This window comes from Cibotium barometz, chromosome 47 (assembly GCF_041138505.1).
Source record: "Cibotium barometz isolate CiBa-2024 chromosome 47, ASM4113850v1, whole genome shotgun sequence".
Classification (NCBI taxonomy): Eukaryota; Viridiplantae; Streptophyta; class Polypodiopsida; order Cyatheales; family Cibotiaceae; genus Cibotium; species Cibotium barometz.
The window spans coordinates 35,702,114-35,718,782 of record NC_141092.1 but is presented as its reverse complement, the minus strand read 5'-3'; the positions used below and the strand labels follow the sequence as shown (position 1 = coordinate 35,718,782).

The 16,669-nt window shown below is 42.4% G+C and overlaps 1 pseudogene across 1 annotated transcript; it reads left to right on the top strand.

Annotated features, from left to right (window-relative positions):
• Positions 1–11,919: 11,919 nt before the first annotated feature.
• On the top strand, positions 11,920–14,462 carry LOC147611631 (putative pectinesterase 53; annotated as a pseudogene). The gene is made up of 5 exons (XR_015263804.1): positions 11,920–12,383; positions 12,692–12,881; positions 13,048–13,254; positions 13,686–13,921; positions 14,024–14,462. The product of XR_015263804.1 is annotated as a putative pectinesterase 53 (transcript).
• Positions 14,463–16,669: the final 2,207 nt, after the last annotated feature.

The following is a 16,669-nucleotide window of genomic DNA, read 5'->3' as shown; positions in this document are numbered from 1 at the left end:
TGTCATATTACATTATGGAGAACTTTTGTGTGAAAATAAAGCAGAATCACTTCAAGGTGATTAGATGGTCACAATCTTGTTGGATGTACCAAATCTCTTTGTAGTGACTTTCTCAAGGGTGTCAAAGAAATGGTGTCATATTACATTATGGATAACTTCTATGTGAAAATAAAGAAGAATCACTTACAAGGTGATTAGATGGTCACAATCTTATTAGATGTTCCAAATCTCTTTGTAGTGACTTTATCAAGGTTATTAAAGAAGTGGTGTCATATTACAATATGGAGAACTCTGTGTGAAAATAAATAGAATCACTACAAGGCAATTAGATGGTTACAATCTTGTTGGATGTCCCAAGTCGCTTTGTAGTGATTTTCTCAAGGGTGTCAAAGAAATGGTATCATATTACATTATGGAGAACTTATGTGTGAAAATAAAGTAGCCTCACCACAAGGCAATAAGATGGTCACAATCTTGTTGGTCACAAATTGATTTGTTATGCTTTGTAGTCACATTCTTAAGGGTGTTAAAGAAGGAATGATCATAACTCTTGATTCGTAGCTCAAATTGAGGAGCTATAAAAAGCAAAAGTGCGTGATTTTTCATGCTCTATCTAAATATGATTTCAAATTTAACTTAATAAGAATAAAAAGTTAGAAATCTATGTGTGAGAAGTTGAGGGGTCACTATCTGTCAGAGGAGGCCCCAACATGTTTCTTTGACTAAGTACAAATATCTAATACCTCAAAACCTATTAACATTGCTAGGTTCTTGTAAAAAAACCAAGGAACAAACATCATCTTGATATTCAATAATTTTCTTACATTTTTATATAGTGTGTTGTTAAGGATAACATGCTACCTTGTACACAATGAAGAAAGAAGAGAAGAAAGATGCATCCAAGAGTCAAGTTCAGAGAGTTACATTTGGCCAACCCTATGAGGGTTAAACGTCTTAATGTAAAGCCCCTAGGGGCTCAGTCTAGCTCCTCCTCTATCACCAAGAAGAGATCCAAATGCTAGGTAGAGAGTAAGAAGGAGGAGAGCTATGGAGAGCTCAACCTCTACGTCATGCAACTAACGTGCAAAAGGGACATGGTAGATAGCAAAGAGAAGGTAGAGAAGAAGAGAAAGGAGAGAATTACCATCCCTACTTACCAATAATCAAACATGTAAGCAACCAAGAACACAAGCTGACATGCAACCATAAGCTCAAATGAGAAAAGAGAGAGAAGGAAAAATCCAGTGAGACAAATGGGATTGTCCCTTTCCATATTCCATAAAATGGTTTATATACATGAGCTTATATTTACAATGTCCAGCCGCCCATTTACAATTGGGGGCCCAAAACTAGTCTTCCTAGTATCTCTAGCTCTATGTACATCTATTCCTCATGACCAGCGTTACACAAGCCATAAGCTAGGTCATCCCATGTGTCTTTCACAATGAGCACTTAGTGCGGTTATAAAAAGATAAATTACAAAGGGTGTAGCTGTGCACATCGTAATGTTAACCGGAGTGATTAACATACCCCCTCCCTAATGCAGATCCGTCCTCGGAGTTGGCCGGATCTATCTGTAATAGATCAAATAGGTTTTGATGAAATCTCGGCAGGAGATTGGAGCAAGGGGTGTTCAATATGGAAGACTTTGTAACTAGTCCAAAAAGTGGTCTCCATAATATCTTTGAAAGTTTGTAGGCGCCAAGCACGCATCCACACAATATGCTCGTAGTGGCGGAAAATTTTCTTGAGAGTGGGCACTTTGTTGGGTGCTAAAAGCTAGACCTTGTGCGCCTTCAACATAATGGTCCCAGTCAAGAAATGACTCTAGTAGCATGATGATCAGATTGAAGATCACGGCTCGGTCAGGGACTTGGTCGTAACGGCGGATGAATTCACGTGGAAGCACCGGACCATAATTTCTTCAATGCAAGGATGCTAGGCTGACGGGGGAGCGAACCACGGAAAGTTGAACTTGAGTTTAGGGTTCTTCTTTTGCTCTTCATGGAAGATTTTTCATGCCCACCGTCGACAAATTGGGAGGTGGTCGGGGCTGACTATGAATGTGCGAGGCATGTTACAGTACGTCTCCCACGCGAGGAAGGGCCGCCTCTCGGACTACTCACCCATGACTTTGAACATTGTGGGGCGAGCAGCGGGGCGGGTGGCCAGTGGTATCCACCTTATGTTCGTGGTGGTGGGTCGCATGACGTAGATGTCCATGCAACTGGTGAGGTAGGTGACTGGCTCTTCCTGGAGTTGTCGATCGAGCAGTTAAGGCCTGCTCAAACTCTGTGCAGTCAAGGCGATCGTGCCAATCTCATGCTGCTTAGATGGTGGCAGTGTGGCAGAAGGATCTCCCCTTCTTTGAGGTGCTGGTGGGTGGAAGGTGGTTGAGTTGGTGTGATGACAGGGGTGGAGGGGCTGTCGAGGTTGAGGGTCCCGTGGCGAGGTTGGCGTTGAGGATTGGTGGGGGTTTAGTGGAAGTGGAGGGGATGTCTTGGAGAGTTGTGCACATTCCTAAGTGAAGGGATAAAAAAGGAGGGGATGGGGGTGGGGTGGGAAAATGGATGGGGGGAGAAGAGGGTTGTGCATGGAAAAGTGGGAGTGTGGAGCTGCCCAGATGGGGGAGGAGACGGTGGGGGTTAGGCTGCTGGGAGATGCGGAAGATGACCTGGGTGTGGTGATGGTGGAGGTGGCGGAGAAGAGGCTCGGGGGGGTGGGGTGGCAGGCTTCCTTGGCCATCGTTGCTTCCACCGTTATCGTTTGGGGTCGGGCTAGCTTCAACGGCATTTGCGGGGTTGTGGGCATGAAAGAAGGAAACTGTAGTAGCAGCTTCATCGACGGAGAAGTCTAGTGGGAAGGCGACATGTGTATCATCAAACTAGAAGATGCCAGTTGTTAATGCCATGACTTCCAGCTACTCAAAACATCTCTGGTATAAAAAGAGTAGGCCTTCTGTGGAATAAGGTGGAGAGCATCCGCCTAGAGAGAAAGATATACACTATTTACGACTCTCCAGCAGACATCCTGCAAGTAGTGAAGTGCCCCTAAGGAGATCTGAGAGGGGTAAGGGTAAGGGCATAAGCCATTTGGGACGGATAGATCAATGGGCTCAGCTAGGTCTGAGGGGAAGCCGAAGTGCAAAAGTTGACACTAGTCTATCACGGTTGCTTGGAGAGAATGATGGGGGGGAGCTCATAAAAGTCATGAGGATGGTGGAAGGAAATAAGGCCTTGGAAAAAGAAATGCGGGATGAGGTTGATGCTTGAGATTGGGAACTTGGTGAGGGGGTAGGTGAAGCTGTGGTGGGAGAGAGGCTCATCAAGATAAAGGTTATGCTGTAAGAGGTTGAGGTTGATGCTCCAGAAATTGAGGTCCATGAGCTGATAGTGTGTCCATGGGGGGAGGGTTAAGATGGGGAGCTTTGCAGTGGTTGTGTCCTCAGGGTGTCAACCTTGCAGTCCAGAGTGCTAGAAGAAGGAGTAGAGGGAGTGGAAGGGCGTTGGGCTGCCCGGGCCTTAGCCTCTCTCCGAGGTGCTCTTCTAGGCTACGGACGGTTTCTTATGAAATCTCCTAGTGCTTGAGGAAATCTCTTTGGGTGTGGGCAAGGGTATCTTCTACTGTCTAGGCCGCCCGATCCTGGGCATCTTGGTGCAGGCTTTCGATGATGGTCAGCTCATGATGCACCCTATGAGGAGCAGCTTCGTGGGCCTGAGTGAGTTGTTGTTAGACCTAAGTGATATGAGAAAGGGCATGTCCCAACTGCTGAGTGAGTTGTTGTTAGACCTAAGTGATATGAGAAAGGGCGTGTCCCAACTGCTGAGTGAGTTGTTGTTAGACCTAAGTGATATGAGAAAGGGCATATCCCAACTGCTGAGTCTTCTCATCAAACTTTTCTTGTGGGCTGCATGCACTGTAAGTTGGTCTGGTATAAATCCTCAGACACTTGGCATGCATGGGCCTTGACCCCAGCAACATCTCTCTTTGGGAAACTTTGGCCACCTCTTGCTATGCGGTAAATGCAATCCATCATCTGTGTTATATGTTCCTAGACCATATGGGAGAAACCAAGCGCAAAGTTTGGCACATCTCCGTGGGCCGCATGAACACTTTCTATAAATGCTTGGCTGGAATGGAAGCTTCCAGAGTGCGCCCAACAGAGAGTGTTCACTGTGTTTTGTGTGGCACGAGGGGAAGAAGGGCTTGCCTCAATAAATGATGGCATGTCGGCAAAGCGGTCAAGAGGCGGCATCTCAAACAAATTCCTATTAAAAAAGGCATGTTTCTAGTGCTCTTCCTCCTCTTTAGCGGTCTTCGTTGTTGCTTCAATAGGCAACTGCTAGCTCTTCTTGTGTTGGGCCTAAGTTGGGTGGCTGAGGAGGAGCTTGTTCAGCGAGGGATGGCTCGTGGTGTGGCCTCTTTGTTGGTGAGGGTTGGAAGATGGTGATGGAGACCTCAGTGAAGTGACTACAACATCATCAAGGCCGCTAAGCTGGATTGCCCAAGTAACTCCTTCTATCTAGCTACTTAATAAAGCACTCGAGTTAGCAATGTAGTAGCCGCCAGCTTTCCTTGGGGGTTAGAGAGCAGACTACATGAAGTTCCCTAAAAAGATAATCCACCCAATTAACCGTCATACCTTGGTGAACCCAAGCCAAGGTGGTCAAGCTGCATCTGCTAAAGCGGTCTTTCCACCTGGTGAGAAGAAATTGCTAAAGCGGTCTGTCCACCTGGTGGTGAAGAAATTGCAATGCTCAAGCTGGCATGATGAGATCTTCTTGTGTAATATTAGCCCATTCAACATCACCTTTGTTAGGGATTCCCTTGAATAAACCTCTGGTGAGCTCAGGTGCATTGGGGTAAGCTTGACATATGACTGTTCCACGTGGGGGAGTGACAAAACATCTCTGATCAATTCTATACTGAGCTACACTTGGTGCCTTTGGCTCTTGTTCTCAATGACCTCGCCAGTATGTTGATTGGCCTTATAAGTTTCTGCAAAGTGTAGGGCGTTGTATAACTCTAGCCCCCATGGCTCTAAGGTTGAAAATTTTCCCAAGCCAAGTTGCTCCAGCTTCTGCACCATAGCAGGGTCTGAGGCTATGGCTCTATAAGATGGCCTAGTGTAATACAGGAGCTTGTGCTCCACCTTATGATTGTTTTTCATTAGGGAATGCACTGTGTGCCCATTAACCTGCCTCATGAGAGAATCCCCCAAGTGAGAGAGTGAGTGGGGTGCTTGGCGTAATCCTTAAACTGGCCACCTGCAGGTCACATTCTCCTGATAGAGGTGTGACAGAGAACCTCTCTGGAGGAGTCTGATGTGTCTGACATTGTGATGGCTGGTGGGTGAGTGTGAAAGCTCGATAAAAAAAATGGCAATAGCTCAGCTAGGAGAAGAACTGAAAGTGAGGAAATGAGGGAGTGGGCCTCTTATTTATAGATTTGGTAGAAGGGTACAGCCGTGGGAAAACCCAAGGAATGGTTGTGGCACTTGCAAGGTGACCGGGGAAGTTAGACAGTGGAAGCGAATGGCCGTGGTGGCAACTCCAGCAAACAGCCCGTGGGCTTTAGAAAATGAAAGAGAACAAGCGTTTGCTCATGCCATCAGAAAGGAATGATTGCGGGTAAGGCGATCAAATGGCCATAGCATTAGTAAACCAATAGAGAGCACGGGCTTCTGAATTGAAGAAGGGAACGGGCGTTTGCTCTTGAAATTGGAAAGGAACAGCTGGGGGCTTTAAGTCAGATTTGGAACGGCTGTGAATAAACTTTGAACGGTCGTGGCAAATCCTAGGTAGGTTGGAACAGATAGGGCAGTTCTAGAACGGGTTTGGCAAGTCAAAACCTGTAATTGAATGGTCGTGGTAAATGTACAACACCCGTGGTATTTTTTTTTTGGAAAGCAGGTTTTGTACCCAAAGGCTATGCTGCCAGCACCCCATTACGGGTTTTGTACTGACCGCGTGTCCAATTTACCAAAATAAGGAGTCGATTCCAATTAGGTGATGGTGAGGTAGTGGCTACTATCACTTCCTTGAGGGATTCTAATGTAGGTGAAGTACCTGAGACTGAAGGAATTGATGATGGCATTGTTGTAGCCTCACAAAATGATTGGTGGGGGGGTTGCTGACGTTGAAGGTATATCATTAATTAGCTCTATCGGTGGTAGCATGGGGGTTGTAGTGTCACTATGAAGCTTCTGCTTTCCTTTTTCATGGTGGTTTGGGTAGTCTTTACAGTGGGTGTCGCCTTGGGTTTCCATTGAAGGGTAGGGGAGTGTTGAGTGACATGGGGTGAAAGTTGAGGTTGGGGAGATTTGGGGATCCAAATATGATGATTGCCCCCGTAGAAGTGTTGGGCTCCTAGGAGAGGTTTGGGGATCCACTTGGGAGTTGGTTTTGGGTACAACTGAGGGTTTGATTGAGGGTTGGAACTCTATGGAGAGCGCTTGGGCTTGCATTTGTCTTGTACCCTATAGGCTTTTGGTTAGCGAATTTGTTGCCAACATGGGAGATGAGGAGGTTTGGGTGCCTATGGACGAAGGGAATGGTTGGATCTTTTAGGGATCCATAATTTAGATTCACCCTCATAATAGCCTTGTACTGCGAGAAGCTTTCAAGGTACCCAAAGGCGACATGGTAATCCTTGTGGAATTTTGTTAGTAGTGTTAGCAGTGTTAGTTGTGTTCAGTGGGTTTTGCTGGGGCTATGGAATGGTATAGTGGACCAAAAGAGAGCTATTGGCAAACTTCTTTTTCCACATTTCATTGAAGTGGTCATGCGCTTCCACCGCCCCCACATACTTCAACTAATGGGTGTCTGAATCGTTAGGGAAGATGTATTGTTATGGTGCATGGAATCCCTTAGGCCTGTGTGTTTTATGGGAGCATGTACCCCCTGATGGCTTAGCTCTAATAGCCTGTTCACGTACTTGGGTGGTGGCAACATTGGGTAGGTATGCTGAACTGAGCATGTATAGGGATGTAATCTCCTGCCCTTCTGCCATAGAAAACCTTGTACCAGTGTGTCTAGGCAAAATGTCTAGGGTAGCAAGGATATGCATCCAGTTCTCACACTGTTCAGGCTGTGGAAGCGGTGCACACCCTTCACTCTCCTTTTCATATTCAAGTGTCTTATGGCATGTTTGATACAAATGGACTACAGTGGATTGCGTCATTTTGTGATAGAGTCCTCTGCGAATGGTTTGCTGCTCATGGGGTGAACTTCCACATGCGTAGATGGATCTTGAATGTTAGATCTTTTTGCCGAATGTATATGTGATCGGTATCCCAATCATGAATCATTTTTTACTCTCTCATGAATGGTCTACCAAGGATGCAGTCGTAAGAGATTGAATGATGTCTAAAATTCATCACCACAAAGGTGTGGTGGTAAGTAGTTCCTAGGATCTTAATCTTAAGATCCCTCAGTAGACCAATGGGTCTCCATCAGCAAGTTTAACCAGCAAAGTGGTGTCATCCAAGGTGGGTGCTCCCCATTTTTCCTAGAACTGTTTTGTAACAATGCTCACTCCTTCCCCCACCATCCAAGATTGCTATAACTTGGAGGCCATCGAAGGTTATTGGCAAGGTTTCATTGAGTTCTTCAAAGTACTGTCCAAGCTTATTCACTCAAACCATAGGGGTTTTGGTTACCTTATGGGGTATGTGGAATTCCTCTTTCTCAGATTCATTAGAGCTATCAGGCTTCATGGTTTTGTGCATACATGCCCTAAGGTGTACTTCCATCTAATCCTTTAGATCATTCCATATACTTGGGCTACTTTGGATCAAGTTTTTGATGATAAGGATTTGGACCTGAGAAGAGAGGAAAGAAGAGAGACCTACAATGTGTCTTGGAAGAACGGGGGCTATTTCGTGAGGAAGGTTGGTTTGGCTCAGTCTTAAGCTCTTTTGTATGTAAGGCATAAGAACAAGAATTTCTATGCTCGTTACCCTAAAATGGTCATCTCGCAGGTTTCTAAGACGTTTCACCACCGTGTCTCCCTACTGGGGGGTAACTCCTGAAGTGGAAGTTGCTGCTTCTGTTAGCCTTTGTGGGGGTTGCCATGGAAGCTCTCCAGGATACACCTGAGCTTCTTCCATGGGTCTCAGGTTTGAGACCAACATACATGGCTCAAGGTAGTCAGTAGGAGGTTCATCTTCTCTTTGCGCTTGGCATTCTCTAACCAACTCTTGGGCTGCCAAAAGTCACTCGTTTTCCTCAATGGGGTTAGAATACTCGGTGAGCTTTTAACACCATATTAGTGAATTTGGGAATTTCCCAATTCCCATTTTTGAATACTTAAAAAAGGGGGACATGGATAACATGTTTGTAAGTTTCTCAAAACCCTATCATATGACCTATCGTTGGAAAGTGTTTGAAAAATGGAATCTAAAGAGCTATAAAGCGCTCATTTTGGATTAGTGGTGTTCAAGTTATGGTTAATCCAAACTTTTGACCACGTGTCCCAAACTTGTGGGAAATTCCCATATTCCCCAATATGGTGTTTTTTTTGGTGGTTGGTGCATGTCAATAGGTTCCCTAGCTCAGGTGGCAATGCATAGCAAATCATTCTCTTTGGATGAAGAAGTCGATGCATGAGTTCAAGTGCCATCTTCCGAACCGCTTTTGATAACCACCCGGCTCTCACCCTTGCCGATCTTTGTGGCTTTCTTTCTTGAGCGCCTGGTCGTTGTGCTTGTTCAGGGGATCTTTCTTGGCCTTGGTTTTGTGAGGTTGATGCCTCTGCAACAAGAAGCATGTGTTGCAGCTCTTTGTTGGTTTTGTAATCTTGTGACAACGTTGAGAGGGACTGCTTGGATAAAACCATCTCTAACACTCAGCAAGTCAAGGCTAGGTGCTGGGATTACCTTCATGAGCCTTTCTTGTCATACCCAGTCTTAGTGGACAATCTTTATACATGTGATTGATACCACATCCTACACACAATGGCGTCATAGCAGGTGCACCTGTAGAGGTACTCGCCATACCCTTTCCGTTGGGAAAATTAGCCACTTGGTGAGGTCCCACACAATCATAGCGCTGTATGGGTCGCTTTGTCATCTAAATCGTGTCTCTGGCCCGCGGTGTTGGGGCTGCTACATACGCGGGGTATATTTGATCTCCCTCCATAATGTAACTACTGAAGGTTTGTGAGGGTGGGCTTGTAGGCTCTTGGGTTTCATAAATAGGAACCTCCAGAATTTCCCCCTCATTCCCATCTTCAAAGATTTTCGTCAGGGTTAGTTGACAAATTGGTGCAACTCTTGGCAGTGGGGGATGAGGTGGAAGAACCAGGGTCGTAAGGCCATTTTAGGTTCCTTGAGGATTCCTCTATGGGCCACATCTTGGCTAGGTTGAGGTGGGTTATGAATTGTAAGTGCTGGGTGCCTGCGATTGCCTAGGGTTGGCGGGCAATGCCTGGGGTAGAGCTCCGGCTAAGGCAGCTTTTTGATGATAGTAGTTGGAGACCTCATGATTGTCCCATTTCATGCAATATGTACAATAGAGGCTAGGACAGGGTGTCAACAAGTGTGGACACTCCGTGCCGGTATGGTCGGCTGGATAGGCTGGGCACCATACAAGTTCTCTCCAAGGATAAAGATGGGGTTGACCTCCCCGATCCCAAACTTGACTGGTTCTCCATTGTTGGGTCATTTGTTGTATTAAAGTAGCATCCAATTTCTCTACATTGTGTCCTGACATGGACTCCTTGGTTTTTAGATCAGACTTTGTGCCGGTAGTCTTGAAGGAAGCTTTTGATGTACATGGAGTTCTTGGGGACATGTTCCCTTGAAATTTTCCTCAAAATCCATAGCACTCCTGCAGGATTTCTCAAAGGAGGTATGGCCCAAGGCATATAATGAGTTGTGTAAGGGCACGTCATCAAGACCCTCTAGAGGTCTCCCTATTAACCTTTCGTTAGAGAAATCGTCTCTAGCACTGCAACACGAGTGGAGATATCTAACTCTATTGATGTAGTCTCTGATGGTTTCTCCTTCCTTTTGCCTTACATTACGCAGCTGCTCAACTGGGCTCCACCTAGTACCTTGGTGAGAATACCCAACCTTGAAAGCCTCTTTCAAATCTTCAAAGGTGGCCTTGTCCTTAGTCTTCAAGGACCTGAACCATTGCCTTGCTTTGCCATCAAGGGTGATGTTGAAGGCGCTCACCTTGACTTGATCTTCTACTGTTGAAATATACAAGTGAATAGGGTGTGTGCAGGAACAAGCCCTTAGCAAGAGGCTGTAAAAGAGAATCTGTAAATGTGAGAGAAGCTGTGAAAAGGTGAGAAGTATCTACTGGGAGAGAATAAAGGGTAGCATGAGAATATTTAGAAGGTGTGGAGATATTCTGGAAAGAGGTGGAGAGAATCAAGCAAAAGAGGTGGAGTGAATCAAGGAGAGATCAGTGGGATTAGATGCTTGGATGTAAACTCTATAAATTGAGACATTGGCCTAATGAGAATTTGCTGGTTTTTGATTATCCATGCCTACATTAAGCTATCAGATAATTGCTCACTAATCATGTCTTAATTATCATCTAATCTCTTTTTTTAATGATGTTGATTCTAGCATTTGATCCACCATAGCTCATCACATTGCTGCAAATTTAACATGGTATCAAAGCCTAGCCTAGAATCCATCAAATTTATGAGCCCATTATCTTGCTAATCACCTAGCTAATTAGGATTAGTAGATAATCAAGTTTTACCTCTCTTTTTTTCAAAGAGCTTCTGTACCCCCAACTGGTGGAGGGGCTTGATCTCCCTTCAGGCTTAACAATAGCCTCCAAGATTTTAGCCACACAGCCACAAGCCCCATGCTCCAGCCCATCAAAGCGATTCGCCAAACCGTCTTCTACAACTGCTGAAATTTGGGAATTCGCCAACACCTTTTTTCTAAAAGAGCTCTTTATCTATCTCTTTCTCTCTGATCATCTTTCTCTCTCGCTCTCTCTCTCTCTCTCTCATAGACACATATGCTTGCAAAGTGGTAGAAAGAGAAGGCTAAAACACACCCCAAGATAGGAACTAGCAAATATTATATATAAATTCAATTTTTTTTAAAAAGAAAAATTTTGAATGTTATTTCAATGCGTATTCCGACGACTTTTTCTACGCACATTTCGACGTATTTTTCACGTATATTTCGACGCCTGTTTCAACACACATATCCACGACACGACCAAGCGTGGAAACTAAGTGTCGAAAAACAATGATTCTCTTGTAGTGAAATGAAAAGTTATTGGAGTAAGGCATTTCAACATATCAAAGATTAGAAGGGATGTGGAGAAAGAAGAGCTAACTCTGAGTAGTAGAGTTAGTCATGAACTTAGTTTTATCTATAGGAGCACTTTCACAATGTACCCTAGAGGACTGTTTGTACAAGGGATTGGATGACCTTGAACTCTTAACATGTTTTCTTCAATTTTCATTACTTTGTGGAATATTTTTTAAAAAAAAAGGTTACATGACTTAGAGGCTCTAAAAGAGGTACTTATAAAAAGGTTACATAATTTTCATTACTATGTGGAATACTTTTTTAAAAAAGGCTACATAATTTAGAGGTTCTCAATAAGGTAATCATAAAACTCGCATTTGGATAGATGCCCCCCAAAACAAAACAAAAAAAAAGAAAAAGAAAATAGAAAGAAAAAAAAGTCTCGCGTCATTGGTGGGAAGACATGGAGTAGTCGTGAGAACGATGAGGGGACTCTTTTAATAGCAAAAATGTAAAGAACAACTCGATTGACAGCTCCTCGTGCAGCCTGCTTCGTGCATGTCTATTGCATTTTCTCGTCTCCATGGGGTGGCCTCATATGCATACATATATATAAGTCTCCCCAGCTATGCTCATCGCCAAATCATATGATTAAGATTAGTTCCCATTAACCAAGTTTAGTTTTAATCATGAAGACCCTTTTCATCGCCCACATACTCCTTGCACTGGTTGCATTTTGCGCAACTCCGACTGCAGTTAATTCTACAAATGTAAGCCCTTCTGATGAATTTGATAAGTGGGTCAAGCGCGTAGGAGACACATGCCACCGTGACAAGGATGAAGACGAGGATGATGATGATCATCTTCCTGCTAGACCCAATTACTACAAAGACGATGTGTTTAACAAGTGGGTTAAGAGCCAAAAGCAGCAGATTAAGAAGAAAGCAGAGAATTATGGTAAGAAAGTGGTGAAGAAGATGGTACCGGATCGAAAACTTGGTGCTAATGAAGGTAAGAAGCAAACAAGCCCACCTGTCTTTGTAGTTGCTAAAGATGGGTCTGGTGATTTCAAGACTGTCCAAGCTGCCATAGACAAAGTGCCTAAGAATAACAAGCAGAGAGTCATTATCTATGTCAAAAAGGGTATCTACAAGTAAGCAATTTAGTTAATTACTCATTTCGATATAATCATCACTTAGCCCACTTCATTTGGGTGTGCTTTGTGACCCCTCAATATAATAATCACTTAACCCACTTTAATATAATCATCACTTAAGCCATTTCAATTGGTGTGCTTTGTGACCCCTCAATGGCTAGCCTCTCTAGGAGGGAGCACCCCTTGTTAGCTGTGGTGATATTAATCTATGATTATCTTCTTTGCATGGTATTATAATAGGTGAGATTAATCTACAAAAGTCATTTATAGATAATTGTGATTATCTTCTTTGCACGGTATTATAGGGAGAAGGTGATCATACCAAGCAGTAAGCCCTTTATCACACTAAAAGGAGAAGCGGCTGGTCTAACTTATATTCAGTGGGGTGACAATGCCTTTACCAAAGGGAAGGATGGCAAGCCTCTGGGCACTTATGGAAGCGCTTCTGTTGCAATTGAAGCAGACAACGTCATAGCCTTAGATATATCCTTCAAGGTAATATACAGATTCTAAGGTACCCTAATCAGAATAATACGTACACAATTTAGCTCTAAGGTACCCTAATCAGAATAACACGTACACAGATTAGCTCTAAGCTGGTACCTTAATCATAATAATAATCGTCACAAAACTCTAATGGGAATCGTTGGTTATTGATTAGAACACCGCTGCAGCTCCGAAGAGTGGAGCAGTCGGCCAACAGGCTGTGGCAGTGCGAGTGCAAGGTGACAAGTCTGCCTTCTACGGATGCAGCTTCTACGGTGCGCAGGATACGCTCTACGACCGAGAAGGGCGCCACTACTATTACAAGTGCTACCTCGAGGGCTCCATTGACTTCATCTTTGGCAACGCCCGTTCTCTCTTTGTGGTAAACCTTGTTTTGCGGTTTAATGGAGGAGGAGCACGTGCGCATGCACGCTTGCCTGTGCATGCATGGAAAATGTGAAAGCACGTCATGGATTTCAAATACACTTGAAAGAATTGGCCATTCAAAATTACACCTAGTTGGTCAAAAAAAAAAAACTTGCATTTTTTAAACAAAATTTTCATCAAATTTGAAGGGCAAGCGTGCCTACCAAAATGTATGTGCATTACCGTGTGTGTGCATCCTTACGTATACATGCGTGCTTACATGTATGTGTACACCTAACGTAAACTTCCCTAAAGCACATAATTAATTGTTTGGCCTTGTGTGTATGCGCGCGCTTGCATGCATGTGTGCACAAAAATTACACCTAATGTTAACTTCCTAAAGCACAAATCTTAATTAATTGCTTGGCCTTGTGAGTATGCTTACAGAAATGCCACATACACTCTATTGCTACAACCTTTGGCTCTATTGCCGCTCAAAAGTGAGTTACACCAAAGGAAAACACAGGCTACGCATTCGCATATTGCATGGTCACTGGCTCTGGCTCTATCTACTTGGGACGATCATGGGGAGCCTACTCTAGGGTTGTTTACTTGTACACATACTTTGACAACATCATCATCCCCCACGGCTGGAATGATTGGAACATTCCTTCTAACCAAAAGTATGCATTCCCCTATATCATAACGAGTAACTCCAAAAATTAAAATCTCCATGTCTAATGTTCATATCACACGTTTTGTTAATCTTTTTTGTTCATTTGCAGACGAGTTTTCTATGGTGAATACAAATGCTATGGCCCAGGAGCTAACACCTCTGGTAGAGTGAACTGGTCCAAGCAACTCACACCAAAACAAGCAAAACCTTTCCTCAGCATTGCCTTCATTGATGGAAAACAATGGCTACCTAAATGATCAACACATATGTACACACATTTTGCTTCCCAAAGAAGTCTTCTTCACCTATGCAAGGGTCATAGAAGCTAGTCAAAACATAGAGGATTGCACTATTCTAATAATTCTTTCAAGTTGACATCAAGGAAATAAAGTTAACTCATTTTTTTGTTGCTTAAATTATCATGGCAAACATATTATTTCATAGAGAGTTTTCTCATAAGCCCACTTAACTACATAAGTTTTCGTGGGTGATTGTTGGAGACACATATGATAGCATAAGTTTTCTTGTGATTGGTGGTGACATCTTTTAAACTACATAAAGGTCCATTTAATGTTTATCCCATCACTTTACCATGGCTATCAAGCTACACAATCCTTTTAATTTTCCTAATCCTAGACGCACTAGTCAAAAGAGTTCAAGTTTTGTGTGGAATACTTCACAAGTTTCATGGTCCTTACCATTCCTAGATGTTTTATCTACACCCCAACAATTTCTTATTTCCTTTCAAAAGTAGTTAATTAGGTGTTCAATATTGTTGTAACCTATGATCCATATTAAACCATAGCTAAACACAACCATCATTTTAGGCTCTTAATTTATGAGTGTAGTTATGGTTGTAGACTTTCAATCTCAGTGGGTTCACTTGAAAATATGTGAACTATCACTTGAGTTCAACATAAGGATTTTTTTAGTTTATCTAATTTACACAAATATATTTACAAAAAGGTTCATATCAATCTCACAAAGGTTACAGTTTGTATAGAAAAAGGGTGCATTCTACTCATGGAAACAGATAAGGGATTTTAAATATAAGCCGTGAATGCACCTCATATACATGGTTTTCATATAATGAACCCCCCAAGATTTCAATATTGTTGTAACTTATGAGTTGTATGGTGGCAAATTATAATTAATTATTTGGGCTTGTGATTATGCTTCAGTAAATGCCACATCTTCTCCATTGCTACCTACACCTTTGACTCTTACCACTCAACACGAAAGGAAAACACGTGCTTCTCATTTTTGTATTACATGATGGTCACATTGGCTTGATCCCTATCTATCTTGGATGATCATGGGTCGTTTACTTGTACACATACTTTGACAACATCATCATCCTGCAAGGCTAGAATAAAATTCGAACATTCCTTATATGCAAAACTTGTATGAATTCTCCTATATCATAATGAGTAACTCCAAAAGAAACCTCCACGTCTAATGTTCATATCACACTTTTTGTTGATTTTTTTTCATTTTCAAACAAGTATTATATGGACAATACAAATGATATGTCCTAGGAGCTAACACCTCTGCTCTGATAGAGTGAAATGTTCTAAGTAACTCACACCAAAATAAGTAAACAATGCCTTAGCATTGCCTTCATCAACAAAAAAAAATGGATCATATTACCATGGAAATCATATTATTTTATAGAGAGTATTCCCTTAGGTGTGCTTGTTACTTATTTTATAGACATGCAAATAAAATGACTTTTTTGTGATAAAATATTTTTCTAATTCATTGCAAAATGTAATAGCACAATAGATAATGCGAGAATTTAGCTAGGTGTCAAGGTATATATTTTCAAGTATTGATAGTAAAGAATAACATTATAATAAGGGAGACATGATATTGGACTATTGGCTACCTTTAAGTATGCATGATATTGGAATATTGGATACCTTTAAGTATGTATAAATAAACAAAAAAATAAGATCTATGATCGCCTAAAAAATTGGCAATTCTATTATTTTAAGTTCCTATGGCTTCATCAAAATTGACATCATTGCTCAGTTCATTGAACCCTATAACCCTGTCCCATCTCATGCCACACCACACTATAAATATGTGGGTCTCAATTTTGACAAAATTCCAATGTATAACAAGGGTAATAAAAAATACATACAACTTACATACATCAAGAATGTAAACATTGTGTGGTCATGCATATATATAAGATGGAAACTTAGCATTTTTGGTGTCACTATATAAACTAGAGGCTAATCAAGCATACGTTTGTCAATTTTTATGGGGATTTGTTTTAAAATTATCAATCAACACACTCCCTCTAAGTTTCCAAATCCTAGACTCTAATGTGTGCACCTTATTGAAATTCTTATATTCAAAGTGTGGTAAAGAGTTTTTGGGTGTTAAGTGAAGGACGGGAAGAGCGGGGTCGTACGCTCTCCACATGTCCATTTTTGACACTCTACAAGTAACTGAGGGACCTAAGGAATCTTATGACATTACAACGGGACACAATGTTAAAAGTGGCAAGCATCACTAGGAGTGTCATATCTGACATGTAGTTTAATGAAACTCATAGTGAAACTTTTGTTCGACACTTACGTGAAATATTAGAATTATGAAAATTTATACATGAATGGTCCTCCATTACTTATAATAATAGGGGACCAAGATAATTGAAAACAGGGGACCAAGATAATCTAAGTGTTAAGACAAAAAGGACAATTAAGAGGCATTTTATTCATTGAAACTCTTTGTAATAGCAAGG